At 48.8% G+C, this 21821-nt stretch overlaps 1 long non-coding RNA gene across 1 annotated transcript in view; it reads right to left on the minus strand.

The window, feature by feature from the left end:
- Window positions 1–7803: 7803 nt before the first annotated feature.
- The window catches only part of LOC144766844 (uncharacterized), a 286937-nt gene continuing 272919 nt past the window's right edge, over window positions 7804–21821 (minus strand). The window contains exons 3-4 of the long non-coding RNA XR_013597949.1: window positions 10420–10521; window positions 7804–8145 (exon numbers count right to left, since the gene is read on the minus strand). This is a non-coding gene — a long non-coding RNA (uncharacterized LOC144766844). The remainder of the gene's footprint in view (window positions 8146–10419; window positions 10522–21821) is intronic.

Here is a 21821-nt window from a genome sequence, read left to right on the forward strand (position 1 = left end):
TTGCAATGTTCAACACTACGTTCATCATCCCCTTTGGTTTTGCATTGTTCAACCTAAGTTGGCAGGGTATGCCCAGACATGGGTCCCTTGCTCACTTTGGCACTGGATTCAAGCTAGCCTGGCTGATGACAGCTGATTAGCCAGAAACCGGTCCTAGGATGCTTGTTTCTGGTCCAGGGAAGACGTGGCTTGGCAGTTCGGGCTGGAGTGTTCCCATGAGGCACAGGGTCAGACTGATTTGCATATGGCCATGTCTGAACCTGGGTGGCAGAGTGATCTAAAGAATGATGATGGATTAAACCCAGATCAGTTGACAGGGGGTGAGTGCTTGCAATGTTCAACACTCCGTCCATCATTCCCTTTGGTCTTGCTCTCAACACTCCACCAGGCTAAGGTTCTGCAAGTGGGCCCCCCCAGGGTCACCCCAGCGCTCCACCTCATTACACCCTGGTGCCCCGCTCACCTCCTCATCTCATCGGCGATGTTGGGGCAGTCCTCTGCTGCGACTTTATTCTCCGAGACTGCTCGTCCTTCACATCACCGGGGATCGGATTTCAGGGGTATGAAACTTGCCCGGCCCAGCTGATTGATTAAGTGAAGGTCAGTAGATGGCTCCCGTCACCACCACCGCCGTAACCTCCTCCTCAAGTCTATGCCATTCCCGGGTCCTGCTCGGACAACAGCTGCGGTGCCATCTTACCTCCGTGCTCAGCCTCGCTGAAGAACCCCCCAAAGAATCCAAAATGCTGCGTCGGAATCATGCGCCCAGTCGTCTCACTGCTTTACGCCACCATCACAGCTCCATTTCGGTGATCTTCAATTCATCCGCTCGGAGGAATCACCATCCGGCAGTTACGTGGCTCCAGAGCTGAAGTGAATCCTGTTCACCCAGCCGTCTTGCCTGGCCACCCCCCCTTTCATTGTTTTTAATCCCAGAAAAGTAGTCTGCTGGATGGTTTTGTTTGGAAAAATCATTTCTTTTGGTATTAAACAAGTTGAAATGAGAATTCTTTTCCTTGAATCTCCCAGAATTTGTTTCCTCAAATGCAAATGAGGAATCATATATTTGTCACAAAACCACTGACAAGCGCAAAGCAGTCTTTGGTGATGAGTGACATGGAAGGGGTTGAAACATTTTCTAGAATATCCAGAGTAATTGTCAGGATTGTTGTCCCTCTGGACTCTTGAAAAGGTACCTGTTTAAATGGCGTTGCATCAGGTGGAATTTCATAGTAGACCATGGAATTACTTTGGACAGTGGACACTGTCTTGTCGGCATCATTAGCTGTGTGGAATTTTATAGTAGACCATGGAATTACTTTGGACAGTGGACACTGTCATGTCGGCATCATTAGCTGTGTTTGAGCACTTTCTGCATACTGTATTAAGCTAGAACATCCCTGACTGGGAAGTAGAGCTAGAAATGCTGCTGCTTTGTTTAAGGGGGTATAGAATGCAGAGTAGGGAGAGGCTTGGGAGGCACTACTCTGAATCCTTCTTGGTGTCTGAGGCAGCCGGCTGTAGAGGACTGGCCACATAATTTTTTTTAACGTGGTCGATAGACATTTGTCTGTTTCTTCTTCCTATAGCAGTGGAGGAAGGATAACAGTTTTGTTGCCTTTTACCCCAAGAGCAGTGACGGGCAGTCTGTAGAATGCTTTAAAAGCTTGCTTGTCATGGATGTTCTCCTGAACTAGGTCCCCAACTTTGGAAACCCACTTGTCGGCAGCAGTAATACCCTTCTCTTCTCAAGTGGCGGGGTCAGAGTGGTTAGTTTGGAACAACTTGTCTCTGACTTCTGCTACTCTGTAAAACATTCAAACATTTCTCCACGTGAAATTTATCTTCATCCACCACCTTCCTAGAATTATCGAAGCCAGGAAAATACACAGGAACTCTGAAGAGACCCTTGTATGGATTGTGTCCAGCCAATACACATCTAGGCAAGTTATTCCATGCTCTCTGAACTCCATAGAGATTATGTTACCTACTAAGATCTGAACTGAACACCTTAGCAGTCAAAGCTTTTTTAATCATGTCATTGGTCTGCTCTACAACACCATTCGATTCAGCTTTGAATGGGTTCTGAATTGTATAAGGCAGATGTGTTTTGTACTATCCTTCTACCTCTGCATTGGATGGGATTTCTGGGTGAGGAACAGGAATGTAACAGGCCAAGACTGGCCATGTAGACCCATCAATGTTCAGAGGCCCAAAACAAACATGTCTGTACATCTGTAACAATTGACCACCAAACCAATTTTGGTGTTCTTGAAAATTAAAGGGATTTCCAAATCTGCATAAGTCCTATAATGCGTAGGCAGATCTACATCCGTATATTCATGAAACTGCCCAGATGCAGCATCAATAGGCTCAAACTCCACCCAGTAGTAAAAAGTCTCAAAGGAATACGCTGGATGGGATGGGATAGGCACCTATTACAAAAATAACAGCCCCCCTCATGACCTCGGGCTTTAAGGTGTTGTGTAACTGCTTCCCTGCAATTGGCCCCTACAACAATGAATGCTGCCATGAAGAGTGGATACAATGTGTGATTAGAATCACAGAATGGTGAACAACAATCTTTAATGAGCCAAGCTTGACAGAGCTAAGGAAATATGTGGTTCCTTATTCTCAATACGAGATAACCATTTTTACTACCTATGTCTCTGTAATGACGTGATATTGGTTCAGATGTGTGTGATGAGTGTAAACAAGTCAAGGCGTAACTGTAAGATACAAGTCCCATGTTGGGCGTCAACTGTTGCGTAAGTTACAACTTTGGCGTAACTCTACAAGGTGTGCCTTCCCACTTGCAGGAGACACAGGTGAACTTGGTTCAATGCACAAGTGATGGATGTGAAGCACTAGTAATTGTAGCCCAAGAACACACTATTCTATGTGTAGTTGACATAGAGGTATTGCTTTTGGGTTATTAACAATCTCATAAAGGGATCAGGGGCACCGTAAAAACAGCAACAGACCTTATTTCATTGCTCACAGTATCACACACACTGTACTAAGAAGAATGAACACTTCTACATTTAAAGTATTTATTACTACAGGGACAATCTGTTTCTCAGTATATCTAAATCAACCACACAGAATATTATAAATCCAGCAATGAGACACATTATAAATAACAAGAATAAAATGAACATTTCTAGCATTGTTAAAATGTCATCTAGAACTTAACACCCTAATGCATCCTTCTATGCACTATATTATGAGAGCATGAAAGGCAGAGCAACTTGCAGTCTAGAGTTTCTTAGGGACAAAAGATGCACTGCATACCTTGTTGAAAGTATAGGCTGTTTTTTTAAGTGGAGGTGTGGAGACAGTATTCCCGGGTGAAGGGCAAAAACTCACGGAGGTAGCAGTCAGTCGCTCTCTCTCCAGGACATAGCTTTTTCAGCTTCAGTTTTTAGGCGAGATGTATCATCTGCAAGATGCAAAGTGTGTTAGCAGCAGGTATGCCGTCTCTTGCAGAATCACAGGCGATAATTTGGGCAACGGACCTCTCCTGATGAGTGGTCAAGTGGCTGTCTTTATGTGATAAATCTTATCAGAAATTGGAATTTCTGACATAAATTCAGGAATGTCTTACATAGATTGCATGCATTAAGGAATGTGTCCTTGACATTTCCTTATGAACCTATATGGCAAAAGGACTTCAATTCAGACAACATTATTTTGGTTATATATTTACATGTGTTCTTATTTAACCTTGATATGGTGAAAGGTAGACATTTGATCAGGATGAATGTCACATTAGATGGTGTATCAATGTCACTATTAAAGAACTTGATATTATCACAGGTTCTAGAAAGATAGAGTCGTGCAACATCTGCATCTAAAGTCAGACATAACAGTGATTTTGCATAAATCAGAGAATAATGCGATGTCCATTGTCTCAGTTAAGGAATATGGTGACCTTCATGGGCCTACATAAGGTGGACTCGGACCTTAAGCGCTTTACGTCAGTAACCTCACAAACTATCATTAGGTGGGTACGTCAGGCAATTGTATGAGACGCTAGCTGAATCCCCTCCACTTACAATTCAAGCAAGGTCCAATAGATCTTTTTCATCCTATTGGGCGGAGTTTCGGGTGCATCTGTTCAGGAAATAGAGAGCTGAAACATGGTCATCCTATCAGACATTTGTCAAACACTTGGGGGCCGATTAAGAATTGGTAAAATCCCTTTACAAATAGCCGTAGGGAGCATATTTCACGTACGAATCGTACCCGTAAACGTCCCCGTACGTACGATGAAGTATGGTTCGGACCCAAAGGAGATCTCCGTACGAATCGTACTAAAAACCGCATGACTAAAAAATACGTGCGATTTGTATTCGGAACACGCAGTACGCGACGTCCGTGCGTAATTAAGCAGCAGTTTCCGGCGCAGCAAGTACGATTCGTCTCTGCGACACTCCTTACGACTCTTTTTCTACGGGAGCTCAAAATGTCCAGAAAAGCAGAGTCCGACCTGAACCGCATCCCCGGTTCGCGATTGTACATTATGAACCCCATCGCCCGTGTCATCCCAGTCGTGTACGCCTACGACCTGGTGCACAGAAACCGACCACGGCGCATACAGTGAGAACAACAACCAGGGGCAATTGGGGGGTGAGGGGCGGTAAACATCACCCATACCAAAGTCCAAGCCCATAATCTGAATGACATACATCCCCACCAATGTCTGGGTACTTGGGGGGCATGTCCAGCAACCCCTGAGTACCACAACAATGGAAGTGTACTTCCATTGTACTTGCGTTTTACACGCTCGCGTACAGCACCATTGCAATAGTAATATGAGGCGCACACATGCCATGAATGCCGGGGTACGGTGCGTTACACACGCTCGCATATGGCTCCATCACAATAGTGATACGAGGCACGCACACACGCCATGAATGCGGGGTACGGTGCGTTTCAATCGCTCGCGTATGGCACCATTACAATAGTGATACGATGCGCACACACGCCAATGAATGCAGGGTACGGTGCGTTTCACACGCTCGCGTATGGCACCATTACAATAGTGATACGAGGCGCACACACGCCATGAATGCGGGGTACGGTGTGTTTCACACGCTCGCGTATGGCACCATTATAATAGTGATATGCACGCACACACGCCATGAATACGGGGTACGGTGCATTTCACACACTCGCGTACGGCATCATTACAATAGTGATACAAGGCGCGCACACACGCCATGAATGCAGTGTACGGTGCATTTCACACGGTCGCGTATGGCACCATTACAATAGTGATACGATGCGCACACACGCCATGAATGCGGGGTACGGTGCATTTCACACGCTCGTGTATGGCACCATTACAATAGTGATATGAGGCGCACACACGCCATGTATGCCGGGGTACGGTGCGTTACACACGCTCGCGTATGGCTCCATCACAATAGTGATATGAGGTGCACACACGCCATCAACCCCATCGTCCGTGTCATCCCAGTCCTGTACGCCTAGGACCTGGTGCAAGAACAACAACCAGGGGCTGGGGGGGTGAGGGGCGGAAAACATCACCCATACCGAAGTCCCACCCCATAATCTGTATGCCATACATCACCACCAATGTCGGGTTACCTGGGGGGTGTGTCCAGCAACCCCTGCGTACCGCACCAACGGAAGGGTACGCATCGATCTGGCCCTGCATATTACCTTCACATTGGTATGTGCAGGTCCGGGCCAGCAGTGTCCAGCTCCAAGGGGGGTGGGTGTACATCACTATCAGCAGTGGCCAGTCATATGGGGGTGGGTGCTGACGACTCCAAGCAGTGGCCAGCCATATGAGGGGTGGGTGGATATGACTCCCAGCAGTGGCCAACACTATAGGGGTGGGTGTATATGACTACCAGCAGTGGTCAGCACTCTGGGGGTGGGTGCAGAGGACTCCCAGCAGTGGCCAGCCATATGAGGGTTTGGTGGATATGACTGCCAGCAGTGGCCAGCCATATGAGGGGTGGGTGTATAGGACTACCAGCAGTGGCCAACAGTATGGGGGTGGGTGCAGAGGACTCCCAGCAGTGGCCAGTCATATGGGGTGGGTGCTGATGACTCCCAGCAGTGGTCAGTCATATAGGGGCAGGTGCAGAGGACTCCCAGCAGTGGCCAGTCATATGGGGGTGGGTGCTGACGACTCCCAGCAGTGGCCACCTATATGAGGGGTTGGTGGATATGACTACCAGCAATGGCCATCGCTATGGGGGTGGGTGCAGAGGACTCCCAGCAGTGGCCATCCATATGAGGGGTGGGTGGATATGACTACCAGCAGTGGCCAACACTATAGGGGTGGGTGTATATGACTACCAGCAGTGCCAACAGTATGGGGGTGGGTGCAGAGGACTCCCAGCAGTGGCCAGTCATATGGGGGTGGGTGCAGAGGACTCCCAGCAGTGGCCAGTCATATGGGGCGGGTGCAGAGGACTCCCAGCAGTGGCCAGTCATATGGGGGTGGGTGCTGACGACTCCAGCAGTGGCCAGCCATATGAGGGGTGGGTGGATATGACTACCAGCAGTGCTCAGATATAGGGGGTACATCATCATCAGCATACCACAACTACATGGGGGTATGTGCACATCCCTAACTTGTGACTATAATGATAGTGCTATAGTAAAACATCACTTACAGCAGTGTCCCACTCCCTGGAGGATGGATGACTTTCACCCACTACATGACACACCACATGTCGGTGTGATGTCAAATACCACATGCATACCCACCCATGGTGGGTGCAGGCTAAATACACACCCTACCATCATGACACAATAGTGTATAGTGATGTAACTGCCTACCAAACAAAGAGAGCAAAAGGGAACACACACTATCACGCACATCCCAGGACTGATATGAATGTCCAGGTGTTGGTCAGACCACCAAGATGTAGTCCCTCATGGAAGGAATGGGGTTGAATCCCCTTAGATACAATGCAACATCGAGCACCTGCAATGCAAAAGTGTTTAAAGTTTAAAAAAAAGGCTTTATTCAGCACAGAAATGATAAGTCGGTGAAAAAGAGTCCATTCTCAAATTAGGCCAATGACCAGTCCTTCACAGATGTCCAGTAGGGGGACGATGGGTAGCCCGGCTACCCCTACCTTGCCTGCACATAGAGCTCCTTATGGGACATCGACCCTTGGGGGGGCACCATCGGGAGCAGGACCATGCACCGCAGGGACAGGAGTGGGAAGGGTAGTTGTCGTGGGTGCAGGGGTGGACGTATCCACCTCAATGGATGGGGCTGCGCTGAAGGTGGCCATATACCCGGAGCTGCACACTGCAGCCAGTTCGTCCAGCCCAACCCCTGCACCTGAGGACACTATTGTAGTGGAGGGAGAGGGTTGTGAGGAGTGCGGACTGCGACTGGCTGCGTGTATGATGTTTAACCACAGCCCCTGTGGGTGTGCCTACAACCCCCTGAGTGTGCGTGCTAGGAGGTGTGCTCTTCACCTTATGTGGGGTGTGCGGCCTGTGTCTGTTGGGGTGCGTGACCGTGTCTTCCTGTGTGTGCTTGGGACAGGTATGGGAGAGGGGAGTGTGGATGGGTCCGAAGGAGGTGGGGGGACGGACTGATGTAGGAAGGAAACTGCTGCCATCAGTGATGAGTCCATACACTGCATATCCGACGTTGGTCAGACATCGTTGATGACATGCCCTTCATGAAAGACACCAACTGCGTCAGGAGTTGAGTGTGGACATGGAGGACATTCAGCATTGATGTCTGACCAACCTGTAACTGGCGGAGTAAGTCCACAGACTCCGCACTGAGGGCAGCAGGGGTGACAGGGGCAGGGGCTTTGGTGTCTGGGCTGAAGGAGACATGGGGGGCTGCACGCACAGAAGGGATGGCAGCAACTGGGAGAAAGGAGATGGTGCTGGAGGAGGCGGAGATAGACTCGGTGCTGCTGCCAGGTGTTTCTGCAACTTCTGCCTCCTCATGGGAGTTAGATTTGGACCCATGGACGTAGGAAGAATCGTTGCCTCCCGACAGATCCCCTGACTGACTTCCCTCACCCTCCGTGCCACTGGCTCCCTCGGACTCCTCCTCACTGGTGGCACTGTGGCTGGGTCCCTCCTCCTGGTCTGTGCAGCTGTCTCCAGTTTCGGTTGATGATGCTGTGGGTAAGGAGAAGAAACAGAAATGCATCAGTCACCTGTATACATCTGACACATGAGCACAAAATCAATAGGTCACAGTGCAAATCATGCCATGCATCATAAGTAACAGCTAGATAACTCCGCACATATTTGAGCCCTGTAGTACCCAGTTGGTAGAGATACAATGCTACACAAGAAGCCAAAGAACACACCAGGCCAAAACTAGAATGAGAAATACACAGAGAAGCTAGTGTTTGTGAACAGGACAGGAGACCAGATCAATACAATGAAGTGATGCCACCTCTTGTTCACCAAGAGAGAAACAGTAGTGGTGGCCCTCAAGGTAAAGTAACCCACCTCACTACCTAAGGTGTCACCACACTCAGAGCCCTGTAAGTACTTTTGGCAAAAAAAATAAAAACAAAAATGTTGGTACCTTGGGACTCACAATAATTTACACAATTGACATGTATTGAATGTGGTAATTCGCCATTTTGTGAAAAGAACACTTATGTGCCTGCATGAAAGATGTCTCACAAGGAAGTGCACACAAAACTACATTTCCACCTTCATTGAAGAAGCTGGCACCATTTCAAATAAAACACTGTTAGAAACAAATGGTGTTGCAGAATGTCCATATACACGGTCCAACGGAGGTCTTGATGTCTTGACACTCGTTAGTTGGTATCATCAACAACAAAGGAGTTTCAAGACTTCAAGACCACTGTGGGAACATGTATATGGAGATCCGGCCACACCATTTATCGCTTACACTGGCTTCTTTGAAATGGTGCCAGCGTCTTCCATGAAAGTGGAAATGTAGTTTTGTGTGCACTTCCTTGTGAGACATCTTTCATGTAGGCACATAAGTGTTATTTCCACAAATCGTCAAATTACCACTTTGAAAACATGAAGAACTTTTAACAAGTGTTGTGAGTGCCAAAGTACAATCATTTGTGTGTCACAACTTGAATTATGTCAGTCGTCACATGGGCATCCATTCCCTTATGACACAGTTGCCTGCACATAATTCCTACTGGCTGTCATGTGGAGTGGCACACATGTCCCAACTCAAGACAATGCTTAAGCTAATGGGCCTGCAATTGTGATGGACAAAATCATTGCTGCATTGTGGACACACCCTTATCCCCAGGCAGAATGTCGACACAGATGTCTGCACACAAAGACAAAACTGCGTTGCATTTGAAATACACACAGGTGACAACAATGTATGAGCCTGAATCATGTATGAAACAAAATGACACAGGCTTCAAAGCCCAAACAGTAAGCACTGGCCACCATCACAGGGGCAGTGCATGGTGAATCATTGTTCAGGCAATTCTCACCCACAGGTCAGACTTGGCAAGGCAAAATCAGGGGTGCCATGTAGACCTCTCCCGCACAACACCCCCATACCTCAGTCAATGGGATTGATACAGCTCAATAAGTGACACCTCTGATTCAGGGTTACAAAAACTGTACAGCAGCAATTCCAAAAGTGACCCAACATCACCTCGTGGGGCTGGCAATACATAATTTTGACAATCAACCATCAACAGATTGTTGTGAATAGGCACACAGGCACTGCCCAGTGTGAGTACGCATAAGCCAAATGTTGTATCCCTGTCCAGTGGACACATGTAGCAGACACAGGAAAAATACAAACTATGCCAGGGAACAATGCCACAGAGGCAGACCTATGCTGAACCCACATAGAATGGGCACCGTGTTGGATGACACACATGATTAGGAGGCCAGGGTGTCTCAGGGGACTGTAGTGGGCACACTGCTCCATGGCCTGGAATGAGCTGACTGTACCATGAGCAACCGTCATGGCACTATGCATATCTCCCACTCATGTACATCATGTCTGAGGCCGCAACATTGGTCATGCATGCTGCAAGGGTGTGCAGTTGAAACCTCACACTCCTATGTTGAGACTCATCATCAGTGCCAAAAATATGAAGCCCCAACACAGTGCACAGGTCATGGCACAGGCAAAGTCCCAACACATGTCACAGACCACCCTCCCACATGATGCAGAAATCAATGTGCAGTTTGATTTTCTTGCACCCTAGATGGACATGTGCAAATATGATTACACACATACCAGGGGACACATGTCAAGGAGGGGAAGGGATGAAAATGAGCACCAGGTGACTATGGGGAACCGAAAAGGCACTGCACATATAACCTGTCTGAGCAGACACCCCAACTGTGGGAGTGTAGCCAGGCTTCAGAGCACTTCAAAAAGCTGGTGACACACAACACAACAAACAGCCATGTACCTACCCCCTCCTTGCTGCTGTCTCTCTCTCGCTGGTAGGGCCCCCCCACCAACCTGACGGCTCTGACGATGTCACGCCAGATTACCCGCTTCTCATAGGCTGTGACCTGTCAGGATGACACAGTGAGACAAAATCACTACATCTGCTCCATGCCCCAGAGACACACACTTGAACATCTTTGATAATGTGAAGAGGTCATATGATGCTGACATGAATTGCATCATTGTTCATGTGATTTTGGCCTGTGTGCAAGCCCCAATGCACTACATGGCATTGAAAGCCAACAGATGGCGTAAGGGGTGCAACACACTCACTGATCATGGCACACACTTAGCAGCACATGCAACTGCAGGGTTTCGGACAGCTCGTGCCAAGCATTCACATGTCCCACTCCACTGACGAACCCTCAGCAGACCAGACAGACACACCCTGGCACAGATCACTTGCCTGTCACTGACAACAGCGGATACAACCCTCACTCTGCACATGTGCCACTTGCCTCTGGGGTATCACAGGTGTCGTGCTAGCTTTGCAAGTCTGGCACACAGCACTGCTTACTTGTCGCATCAGATGGGGAGAGCTGCTGCATTCGCCATGCAGCTGTGGTACAACACATCACATAGACACTCGCCCACATGACAAGGCACATTCAGACACATCAATGCCGATGAGGTTGTACACATCATTTGGACAATCTCATCACAGGTCCCCTCAAGTCATAAACATCTGTGAGTACAGTCACCTGTCAATCCGGGGGGACCACTGTTCCACCTCAGGACATTAGGAAGTAAAGCCACAAAGGTTTGTCCCGGCTGAATGTGTCATTCACTATGCAGTGAATGTCACAGTAAGCACAATGCAAGTGAGGAGTGAACACACATGTACTACATCATGCTCTGCATGAGAGACATCAGCATGTACACATTCCTGGTACTCACTCCAAACCACATTGCATGTCTGTCCTACCTGGACACAATGCCAGTAGTGACACTCACACAACAGGTGCACAGTCAAAGGTAGTGGAGTCAGCTCTCACCTGCTCCTCTGGTCTCCCATACAGCTTCGGGTACTGTAGGAGGAGGATGTCCAGCAGGGCCTGGTTCTCATCCTCTGTGAATGCCTGGGCCCTCTCCACAGTGCGTGCCATGGTAGCCAGAGGATGCAGAAACAACAGCAGTGTGGTCCACTCCAATGTTGTGCAGGCAAGTGCCCTCCCAGGGGTTCATGCTGTCTTAAATCAGTGCTGCTGAGGGGCATTCAGTTCGAGGAGTACAGAGTAATAGGTCAGATTTGTTCGCATCGTACGTTTCCTCCAATCCCTTTAAACATATGCCTCTGACACGCATTCGCATCATTTAAAATTTGAGCTTCAGCTCAACAATCACTTTGCAACATTGTATTTTTTTGACCAACTGACTTCTGCAGGACACCTGTTGGACTCATAGCATCTCAAAACTCTGTATCCATGACACCCAGGATGCATTCAGGGCCTACTACTCGTCCCCTATGTGTCCCCTATGTAATTTTGAGATCCACACACGTGTACGCTGCGTTTCACATGCTCACATATGGCACCATTACAATAGTGATAAGAGGCGCGCACACACGATATGAATGCGGGGTACGGTGCGTTTCACACGCTTGCGTATGGCACCATTACAATAATGATATGGGGCGCGCACACACGCCATGAATGCGGGGTACGGTGCGTTTCACACGCTCGCGTATGGCACCATTGCAATAGTGATACGAGGTGCGCACACACGCCATGAATGCGGGATACGGTGCGTTTCACACGCTCGCGTATGGCACCATTACAATAGTGATACGATGCGCACACACGCCATGAATGCGGGGTATGGTGCGTTTCACACGCTCACGTATGGCACCATTACAATAGTGATACAATGCGCGCACACACGCAATGAATGTGGGTATGGTGCGTTTCACATGCTCACGTATGGCACCATTACAATAGTGATACGAGGCACGCACACATGCCATGAGTTTCGGGGTACGGTGCGTTTCACACGCTCGTGTATGGCACCATTACAATAGTGATACGATACGCACACACGCCATGAATGCGGGGTACGGTGCATTTCACATGCTCGTGTATGGCACCATTACAATAGTGATATGAGGTGCACACACACGGCATGAATGCGGGGTACGGTGCGTTTCACATGCTCGCGTATGGCACCATTACAATAGTGATACGAGGTGCGTACCCACGCCATGAATTCAGGATACAGTGCATTTCACACGCTTGCGTATGGCACCATTACAATAGTGATACGATGCGCACACACGCCATGAATGCGGGGTATGGTGCGTTTCACACGCTCGTGTATGGCACCATTACAATAGTGATACGATGCACGCACACGCCATGAATGCGGGGTACGGTGCGTTTCACACGCTCGCGTATGGCACCATTCCAATAGTGATATGATGCGCACACACGCCATGATTGCGGTGTACGGTGCATTTCACACGCTCGCGTATGGCACCATTACAATAGTGATACGAGGCGCGCACACGCCATGAATGCAGGTGTACGAGTCACACAAGGATGTCTATCAAGTACCTGTCATTGCATATTTTCATGTGCATGCCCTAGGTGTGGCAGCCTGTGATGTAGCACAGGTCATCTAATCTTGTTGCACAATCGATGTGTGATGACCTGTGGGCACATGTCATGTGTGATGGGACACTATGTGGCACACATCACCGTGACACTTGTCACATGGGTATCAGTAGTCCAATTTTGTCATGCACAGCAACACTGGGATGGCACAGTCATCACTACCATCACCTGTCTCCTGATGCCAGGGACAGGGGCACTTTGTCAACTGACATGTCATGCTCAGCATGACCCTATGTGACTATATCAGGTGTGTGTCATGTGTTCTATTGAGCTTGCTGTTTGTGTTCCGTAAACTGATACGATGCGCACACACGCCATGAATGCGGGGTACGGTGCGTTTCACACGCTCGCGTATGGCACCATTACAATAGTGTTAAGAGGCGCACACATGCCATGAATGTGGGGTACGGTGCGTTTCACACGCTCGCGTATGGCAACATTACAATAGTGATACGAGGTGCGCACACACGCCATGAATGCGAGGTACGGTGTGTTTCACACGCTCGCGTATGGCACCATTACAATAGTGATACGAGGCGCGCACACACACCATGAATGCGGGATATGGTGCGTTTCACACGCTCGCGTATGGCACCATTACAATAGTGATACGATGCGCACACACGCCATGAATGCTGGGTATGGTGCGTTTCACACGCTCGCGTATGGCACCATTACAATAGTGATAAGATGCGCGCACACACGCCATGAATGCGGGGTATGGTGCGTTTCACATGCTCGCGTACGTCACCATTACAATAGTGATATGAGGTGCGCACACATGCCATGAATGCGGGGTACGGTGCGTTTCACACGCTCGCGTATGGCACCATTACAACAGTGATACGAGGCGCGCACACACGCCATGAATGCGGGGTACGGTGCGTTTGACACGCTCACGTATGGCACCATTACAATAGTGATACGATGTGCACACACGCCATGAATGCGGGTACGGTGCATGTCACACGCTCGCGTATGGCACCATTGCAATAGTGATACGAGGCGCACTCACACCATGAATGCAGGTGTACGAGTCGCACAAGGATGTCTATCAAGTACTTGTCATTGCATATTTTCATGTGCATGCCCTAGGTGTGGCAGTCTGTGATGTAGCACAGGTCATCTAATCTTGTTGCACACAATCGATGTGTGATGACCTGTGGGCACATGTCATGTGTGATGGGACACTATGTGGCACACATCACCTTGACACTTGTCACATGTGTATCCGTAGTCCGATTGTGTCATGCACAGCAACACTGGGATGGCACAGTCATCACTACCGTCACCTGTCTAGTGATGCCAGGGACAGGGGCACTTTGTCAACTGACATGTCACGCTTAGCATGACCCTATGTGACTATGTCAGGTGTGTGTCATGTGTTCTATTGAGCTTGCTGTTTGTGTTCCGTAAACTTCATCTGCTGTTGGTGCATCTAACATGGGTCTGTGTTGAGATGGGAATGGTTTCACATCTACGCACACCATGCCACATGTGGATTCCCACGGCTGTTGGGTCTGTGTGGTCATCAGACATCATATTTCCCCAGGCATACATGTCTGCATCGTGTCAATGGCTGTGTTGTTTTGTTGTCACGTGTACCCCTTAATCGCAATGTGTTTGATATGTACATTTGATATTCCATGTGACCTGTGCGGGTGCCTTGCAGTCAGCTGTCTGGATGGGATGACATCCTTCCACTGCAGGTATAGTGACGTGTGTCACTCCGGTGATATGTCTGGCATTTCACTCAGACCAGCCCACCAGCTCATTTCAGGGCATGTCATGTTGATTTGTCAATCAACAGGTGTATCTGGCTTTTCGTAGGAGTGCCAGCAAGCTGGTATATGTGTCCTGGATGTATTGCACACGCCAGACTCCATAGGGACCTATGTCTGGTAGCAGTTTTGCATGTGCTATGTTCATTGCCATTGATGTTGGCTGACTGTCAATCTTCATTATTCCCATAAATGTCCTGCAGGGCACTGCCTATACCAAGGCCATTCCCGGACTTGGCTACCATGAGGGAAGGTGCCTGCATCCGACATTACAGATTCACTCAACAGTTGATTGCGGACTTGACGAACAAGCTGGCACCACATCTCCAACCGCAATGCAGGTATCCTACTGCGCTGACCCCCAAGATTAAGGTGATGGCAGCCCTACATTTGTTTGCTACAGGTAAGTTTCAATTAACCATAGCTGATGTTGGTAGGATGTCACAGACGATGTTCAGCCGTGTCCTGCGTGATGTTTTGGCAGCACCTTGATGAATTCATCAAATTTCCTACTCCTGAAGAGTTGACAGATGTCAAGGGTGATTTCTATGCCCTGGGAGGGATGCCACATGTCATTGGGTCCATTGATGGGACACATGTGGCTTTGGTGCCACCACAGGCACAGGAGCAGGCTTACCACAACCGTAAACATTACCATTCAATAAATGCCCTTGTGGTGTGTCTTGCTAACATGCTGATTTCCCACGTTTGTGCATGTTTTCCAGGTTTGGTACACGATGCATTCATCAGGAGGCGTAGCAGGGTGTCACAAATGATGATGCGGCTGACCAATGAGCGGGCATGTCTTGTTGGTGGGTAAACTCTGTTTGTCCAGTGAGTTTCAGTATCTTTTGCTCTTACGGCATCTCCTGACCCACTTATTTACATGATGTTTCCATGTAGGGGACTCGGGATATCCCAACATGCCATGGCTAAGGACACCTCTCCGCAACCCAAGAACAGCTGCTATTCACCGGTACAATAATGCACTCAGGCAGACTAGGCGAGTGATTGAGAGGACGCTTGGCCTCCTGAGGAGCCGATTCCGGTGCCTCGATAAGACCGGCGGATCCCTCCCATATGCACCGGACAAGATCTTCATCGTGTGCTGTATGCTGCACAACATGGCAGTTGAGAAGACAGTGCCACTCATCCTGGATCCTGAGGAGCAGGAACATCTACCCATTGAGGATCAAGGGCTTGGTCACGATGCAAGTGATGAGGAGGAGGAGGAGGAGGATATCCGGAGTCAGCTCATACGCAACTTCTTCTCATAATTGTGATTCACTGGGTATGAGTGAGCAAGCTTGTAGCATTGAGTGGCATGTGTTGCAATGTGTGTGTCCAGCTGACTGATTGGGAATGTGTGGGAACTGATTCTGTGCATGTTGTAGTACCATGCATACATGTCTCCTCACCATGGATAAAATAACATGTAGCATCACTCCCATAACATGACAGTCACCCTTCTTGACAGTCATCTGTAGTGGAGTGTGGAGTCTGGTGAAGGCATCAATGTGTGTAAACCTTGCCCTTGACACATTGCGGATGCGACGGGTTGACATTGTGTGGGACATCACAACAACAGGATCTATGGGGAATTGCAGCCTCTCCGTGTGCAGCAGGATGTGTTTGGCTCATCCCCTTAATCTTGTGTGCCAGTTCATTTGGATTTACAACATCCATGTTGTGAAGGTGGGGGCCAGCGTATGTCCCACATGTTTTGTCAACTGTCCTGTGAGTCTGTTCGTATGGATGCATTTCCCTTTGTGCCACTATGTCATGTCACTGTCACGTCGCTTCCTCAGGACCAGTGGAGAACACTGCGGGGTACAGGTCATGGTAGGGGTGCTTTTGTACCATCGCTCCTCGTTACTCTCTGTTGAATTCCGGCCCAACAGCTTCTTCTGTTGGGCATTTCGAAGCCCAGTTGGACGAGCCGATGACTGGCTCATGCGGGGCTTTCTTGTGTTTACCTAATTCCCTTCCTCGTTGAACGAGCTTCTTAAGGCTCTTGCGGGGGCTGGGTAATTTCCCTTCTTGACGCTCACTGATTCCCTGTGGAAACTACGGATTGTCCGCTTTGTGTGAGACGCGCAGCAGCGCATTTGAATTACTGTTTATTGGACTTTATTTATACACTGTGAATTTCTGGATTACCGCAAGGCTTTAATTGCGTTGAAGCAGCCTTCAGAGCGTTATACCACCTTCATATTGCTGCAATACTCTGCTACCTTTTATGTTTCTTCTGTGATCCCTGTGCTAGTTGCACATTCCTTGGAACAGGATCATTACATTGGCCATTTCTTTTGCAACTCGTACTACATTATGTTTGGTGTGTTATGGTGTTTAATCACCTTTCCATGTGCTATGAATTCATGTGGATTGTTCATCTCTGTTTGCACAGCAGGGGCTTGTTGAGCTCGCCCTGAAGAAAGCTCCAATTCCCCTGTTACGTGGCTCTTATAACTATTTTGGGTTTGTTGCTAACTGCTGGATAAATACATGGGAACGTATAGAACAGCCTTCTTTCTAAGTGTGTAGTAATGTTCTTGTTCTATCCTTAGATCCAGTAGCACTTTCATTACTGTGTTCCGAACTAGGATACAGTGGCTGTTGTTTTCCTTTACAGGTATTCATGTTACAGTATAGGTCCTGAGGTATTCTGTGATTCAGTGACAAGAAGTGTTGAATACTTATGCTTGTTTACCTTTGTTTCAATCTCCCTCCCTGCTGTTCCCTTCCTTTCCTTCCCTCGCCTGATTACCCCTTTGAGCCTATTATTTCTACTCAGACCAAGAGGCTATCGTGAGATGGACCCCTTTGAGCAACACATGTTTCCGAGGATTCAAGGCCCTGACAGTCACAGGCAGTCATGTGCACATTGGATCACCAGCAGTACAGGTAGACTCAAGTTTCAAGTTTTATTAATTTAGCACAGTAACTTAAAAGCATTGGTATACAAAGTCTACTTTAGCACGAGTATAAAATTTAGCTTTTAGCACATTTATCAAATAAAAACAAGGCTAAAGAACAATTTTCAAGGCTTAGAGACCAATATGCTTATTGAGGAGCAGCATTATAGTTGCCGATGTGAGCGTTTTGCAGGTAGACTCATTACATGACTGTTATTTTCCACAGAGCAATGGCACTGGCCATGGACATTGGCTCATGGAGCATGGCCTCAACACATACTTGATCCGTTTGTGTAGCAAATGTGTTCACCACAATACAATGTGCCTCATCTCTTTCACCGCACATCTCTTGCCACTTTGCATGCATCATCTATGGTATAATTGTCAAAGATTGTGCATATGAGTGTATGTGTACTTTGGCAACATGCATGCAGTTCTTCATGGCTAATGATCCCTATTGTGCATGAAGTACTTGGTTGTGAATGTATTTGTTCAGGTTGCTACCCACAACGGGCAGGCAACGCCTCCTAACGCTGTGTGTCCTGGGCGCAGCTTGGCCTTTTGGAGCCTGATCCTGTGCCCGTCATTTTTGGTGATTGTTCATCCATTTTCTTTGAGTGACCCATGAGTAACCTGACACTCCTTCCTTTCAATACACCACACCACCATCCTTCATTGGTACATCAACATTTGCTTCCACTTCTTCGACAGGCAACACACTGCCCCACACCCCGCTACAGATCCCCCAAAGATGCTTGATCTAAGTCACCACAGACACGCTGTGTGGCACCCTCACCCAGGACACTCCAACCAACACCACCGCCACACCCTGCAACCTCACACATTGGATCAGCGACTGATCCAACAATCTTGCCACATTGACGGACTTTCCTTTGAAGTACAACAACAGTTAAGCCACCTGGGACAAGGCAGACCTACTGGACCCATATAGATCTAGCCGGACTCTTGTGCAAAGCTTGCGACACAAACAACCATCAGTTACCTTTCAGCCCTGGAAACCGCCACACACAGACATCACCATATCATCAGCATGGACAAGAGGACATCCTTCAGATAGGGCCTAGGCACCAACACACACGACATCAAGGAGCTAATCGGCATCGTGAGTGAAGTATCTAACCAGAGCTCTCCATCCAAAAGACATCCCACCCTTGCAAGGCCAAGCGAATCCCTCACAACATTATACCACTGCAAGCTTGTGGACATACAAAACAGCCTCGACACACAGAGGCAGACAGCATTATTATCCGCTGGACATACCCCCCCTCAGGTTCTGGACTCCCGTCAGTAGCAAAAACACCACCGGCTCATGTACACCATCCACTCCGGCTCTCCATCAGGACCCTTCCCACACAACATCTCAATCACAGCATACCCCATCCTTGAAGCCCACCTCCGGCACGTCATGAATGACTCCTTTGAGTACGCCACATTCCATGTGAGCTGGAAGCATGTAGAGACCCAGGCCCTTCTTAAACAACGGAAGGCAGTACCGCAGGATCTCCTGGAAGATCACCCTGCTTCCCTAACCGGCAAATGTCATCAAGAAGACAGTCAACGAACAACTGACCAACTTCATCCAAGCAAACACCTCCAGGCAGCCCGCCCCAGTCCATCTTTCACAGTAATCACACCACTGCAAATGCCCTCATTGCCACCACCACCAAAATCTTGTACCCTGCTCAACAATGGTGAGACCACCACCCTCACCCTCCTCAACCTCTCAACGGCATTCTACACCATGTGCTACCACACTGTCAGATCCCACATCTCCAACACTGGGATCCAGAGGAGGGCCCACGATTAAATCACCAAGTACCTCACCAGCAAGGGCCAGGGAGTCCGCCTCCCCCTTTAGCACGTACTACACTGGGGTCATCTGGCCCATGCCCCAGGGCTCATTTCTCAGCGTGACGATCTTCAATGTCTCCATGACCCCCCTCTACACCCTCACATGCGCACACAACCTCATCATCATCTCCTATGCTATTCACAGCCAGATGCTCCTCACCCTCACCAAAGACCCAGCCACTGCCAGACCCAACCTTGAAGAAGGCATGAGGTCTGTTGACGAATGGATGAACATCAGCCACCTGAGGCTGGACTTGGACAAGACTGAGGTCATCATCTGAGGATTGTCCCCTTCTGACTGGGACAACTCCTTGTGTCCCACAGGCCTGGGCACCGCACCAGCACCCAGTGACCACACACGCAAGCTGGTGTTCATCGTAGACTCCTCAATCAAAATAACCATACAACTCAACACCATCTCTATATCATGCTGCAATACCCTCCGCATGCTGCAAAGGATCCTCAGATAGATCCACTCCTAGGCAAGACAGACAGTCACCCAGGTCCACGACATCAGCCTGGTCAACTACAGCAACACTCTCTATGTAGGAACAACAGCCAAACTCCAGGAGGACTTGTACACATCCAGGGTGCATCCGCACACCTCATCCTCAACATCCCCGCCACAGCCACATCACCGTCCACCTGAGATACCTACAATGGCTCACTGTCAACTGCAGGATCACCTTCAGACTCCTCACCCACACTCAGGAGGCAGTCCACAACCCCAGACCCAAAAACGACTGTGGACGTCTCTCATCCACCAACTCCGTCCAGCCAACCTTGCCCTGGCCACCATTCATCACATCCACAGATCAACTACATGCGGGAGATAGTTCTCCCACCTCACCAAACAGACCTGGGACTCCCTCCCCGGGCACCTCCCCATGACCTATGACCTCTATGCCTTCATGTTACTCTTCCAAACCTGTCTGCCCGAGCAGTATTGCACCCCCCTCAGCAGCTTGAGACCATCACGGTTGAGTATGGCGCTCCATGTATGAATTTGAAGATACATTGTGACCTATGTGTGTCCTCAAACAGACTCAGATCCCAGTGTATGGATGGCTTGAGTTCCACACTCAGGTATACTTTGACATATCCCCACACGCAGTGGCGGCTGGTGACATTTGAAAGTGGTAGGGCGTAAGTGTTGGATTTAAGTGTTATTTCGTGTTTGGGGAGAAAACCTTCAAGAAACCAGTGGCAAATGGTACATTTTAAAGAAAATTTGAGAAAGAGAGGTTTATTTAGCAATTGTGAAAATGCAGTACTGAAATATTTAAATACATCAAAACCTGCTCCATATCTTACTGCCTTAAATATATTAAACAGTTACTGTAGTGAGCCACTTGTACGATTGGACTTAAGTACTGTGCAAATGAAACGATAAATGTGTTGCACATAAGCAATATGAAGACTCAGCAGCTATAAATAATGAGATCACCATAGTGCAATATATGCCATTGAGAGCAGCTATGCCTCTGCAAAGAATGATTAACAATTAGTTATGGAGAGGAGCTTGGCGGGCATCCGAGATGGCCGCTTGAGCACAGCGCTCTCCGGACCCTCGCCGCTCCCGGCATTTTATCCTGGCTGAATCCTGATTTCTTGCAAGAATTCGTGTGGGGGACGTTTGGCTGATTACCCTGGCACTTTTCAGAAATTGATTTGGATCTCGTATTCCTGAGATATGGTGCTCTGAACTTTTGGGCTCCGCCCTTGAGGTGCGCCCGGGACGGGGTGCGGTTCTGTAGCCGTCCTGCAATTGAACAACAACGGCAGGAGATCTGGCCTTGTGGGTCCCCCCTTCCTAAGTTTCGGTTTCGATTCCGTTCCGACTTGGGCCACGGGTGTGGATGTCGTGTTGCGACTGAGACTTGGAGGCAGATCGGCTGTTGGGCTTTCATGTGACCTATTTGCTGGCTTGGCGACCTCTACCCGAGTTGTGCCCCCTTTTTAGTGTACTTTTGATCCTGTACTTTGGGTGTCGGGCCCGTCGAACCTGGTGGCTTGTCCTGTGACGCATCTCCAAAATGGCGGGCAGAGGGGACAGAGAGACGCGCAAGACGAAAACACCTCTGCGCGGAGCTCCAGTTCAATCAAATGTCATGGACCGTTATACCCATTCTAAGGGGTCCCCCGGAGCTGCCCTGCCTGGTTCCAGTATAGCGTCCGAACGAGTTTT

Source organism: Lissotriton helveticus, chromosome 7, assembly GCF_964261635.1.
Source record: "Lissotriton helveticus chromosome 7, aLisHel1.1, whole genome shotgun sequence".
NCBI classification, from domain to species: Eukaryota; Metazoa; Chordata; class Amphibia; order Caudata; family Salamandridae; genus Lissotriton; species Lissotriton helveticus.